Source organism: Lactuca serriola, chromosome 2, assembly GCF_051521515.1.
Source record: "Lactuca serriola cultivar US96UC23 chromosome 2, Lser_US96UC23_V15, whole genome shotgun sequence".
In the NCBI taxonomy this organism is placed as follows: domain Eukaryota; kingdom Viridiplantae; phylum Streptophyta; class Magnoliopsida; order Asterales; family Asteraceae; genus Lactuca; species Lactuca serriola.
Window position 1 is genome coordinate 18758977 of NC_136409.1, and position 3047 is coordinate 18762023.

The window sequence follows — 3047 nt, forward strand, 5'->3', positions numbered from 1 at the left end:
TCGGTCAATTATTGGAAGTAGGTATTGAATTAAGACTGTTATGAATTTGGTTTGTAGGATTTGTCTAAGGTGCATTAGACATTGCAATGGTTGTTGCATCATTCATGAGTGCTCATAAGTTTTAAGTATTAGATTAAACCCATGCTCACTTGTATCACATCATGGATTTTATCTCGAGTGATCATGAGATGATATTATCATATATATCTTCAAACCTAGAGATATGAGTTGTTGACTATGAGTTGGTTATCCATTGATTGTACGAAAATGTATCAGTAACATGATGTCATAAAATGTGCTTTTGTGCATAATTCAACAAGTATTTAGTACCAGAATATGAGTCGAAGTGTATCTGTTCCTTCTAGCAATAGAAGTGATATATGGGCCCCTCGATGATTAGGTTTTGACTTATGTGTCGGGCCCGGTCAGAACCTAATTGATGTGTTCAATTTAGTTCTATGTCAAACAAATCAGAGATCGAGAAAAAACTATTGGACATTAAGTACGACATTGTTCCATGTATTTGTCCAGTTGATATCATGAGAACAGAGGATTTTATGATCCCTTATCTAATGGACAAGTCATTTGACTAGGTCAGAGTTTGGTAGCGGCTTTAAGAGCTACGATTGCTAGTCGGGATCTTAGAGTCATATGCAATAATTTTTTTAGACTTATCCAAGTGGGATACTTTTGGATTAGATATCTAAGCCCATAACTATTATTGGTGTGTATTCGACCTGAGAGTAGCGTGGTCCATTTGGGTTGCAGTTCACCTAACAATTTGTATGGATATACTTTTGAGAATAAGATGCTTATAATATATTAATATGAAATCATATTATTTAATTAATGTTGATCAAGAATTGATTTTGGAATTAATTTAGTGATCAAGAGAGGCTAATTAAATATGGACTCTTACATATATATGGATTGGGCTAATGGGCTAAGAGTATATGGAAGTCCATGGATAGTCCATGGAGCTTTTAACCCATTGATCCTAGGTAAATAAAGAGTCATGGGTATTAGGGTTTTACCCTAATCCACCATACTATATAAAGGGGTCCTTGGTTCTAGAATTGGCACTAGTTGTGTGTGAACAAGAATGGTGTCCGATTTCAAGAGTTCATCATATTCTCTAAAGTATTTCCATGTTGTTTTGGCTGATTTGTGATTCCACTTGAGGCTTCCACACTATTGGGGATAAGCTCTTAAAGTTTATGACTTTAAGCCACATTAAAAGGTATGTCGTTCTTCTAGTATTTTATGATCCTTGCTCTCCATGCTATGCTAGTTAGGATGTAAACCTTGGAAATTCTTATTTTCATGCATTTTAGAAGAAAACATAGATCCAAGGTGTCTAGGGTTGCATGTACACCATAGGAGTGTTAGAATGCTCAAAACCCAACAGGTTTGAGTCCAGACACCCCCGAGGGTGTGTCCGAATCCCTCAAACCAGGGCTCTGATACCAACTTGTAACATGCCAAATTTCGAGGCCAAAAATTTCGTTTTCAATTATGTGATTTATAAAATAGTTTATCAAAACATCGCCAAAATCATGTCAATACATAAAACCATAGTATCATGTCTCAAAACCATATTAGCTGAAGTAATAAAATCTCAAAGTACAATCCCAGAAAACTATAAGCGGAAATCATGTGTGCGTGTGTGATGCGCTGCTACCCCACCAGCTCCTTCTCCTTGGACGAAGAGGTACCTGAAACCAAAACTAAAACTGTAAGCACAAAGCTTAGTGAGTTCCCCCATCATACCACATACCATACAATCACATAGCATACATACTATCGGGCATTCTGGGGCACCCGTCCTACCCATGTCAAGCCATTCTGGGGTGCTGACCTACCCAATTCGAGCTATTTTGTGGTGCTGACCTACCCATGTCAAGCCATTATGGGGTGTTGACCTACCCGTGTCAAGCCATTCTGGGGTGCTGACCTACCCTTGTCAAGCCATTCTGGGGTGCTCACCTACCCTTCGGTCTATCTCAACCGAACATGGGGACTATTTCACCCCTACTACTAACACATAACATCATATCACAATCATACTGTCAGACATATCTGGGTTGTCCAACCTATCCATTGGTCCTAGCGACCGAATCGGGGACTAGTCCCCTTCTACTGATACTATCTCACATAACATAGCAACTAGCAAACTAGCATACTCACATATCCATCAATCTAGCATACTCACATATCCAACAATAACAAGCCAGACAATTATCACAAAGATAATCATCCCAACTAAAAATTACTAGTGGGCCGGCCTTGGTGCCTTAGACCCACTTCTACTAGAAGGTAACTCACCTCGATGTCATGTAGCGTCTGAACTGTCTGCGGCGTGAAGGTCGGCTCCCCTCGACTCCTCAATCCCTACACAACAATCCTCAAATCATCAAATAGAACAGATGACCCTAACCACGGTCAATACCATAACCAATCAAAGTCAACCTCGGTTAAAGTCAACACCCAGTTGACCTGACTCGCCGAGTTGGTCCACCAACTCGCTGAGTCCATATTCCACTAATCCGATCCAACCCCGACTCCACTCGTCGAGTCTAGCAAGAACTCGATGGGTTCTCTTTCATTCAAACCATCGGGACAATCTTCATCCGACTCGCTGAGTTCCTCCTTGAACTCCGCGAGCTCATCTACCTCATAAGAATGTGTCTGGTCTATGACTCACCGAGTTGTATGAATAACTCTTCGATTCCATCTTCAAAGGTTGGGAGATTTCCTTGGACTTGCCGAGTCTGCTCATACACTCTTTGAGTCCTATGATTTTCGATTCCCTTTTCATGTCTAAATATCAAAGGACTTTCCTTCCTAACAACTGGTCCGTCCACAGAAAGGATTTGGTAGTCATTACACCGTGACTCGTCGAGTCCCAAGAACAACTCATCGAGTACATCCATGACCAACACTATACAGTCGATTTAAATGGGCCTTAATACCACAAAACCATAGATTTGGCCTGTAATGACCATAAAATTTGAGCCAAATTAAAACATTTTTAATTCATTCAAAAA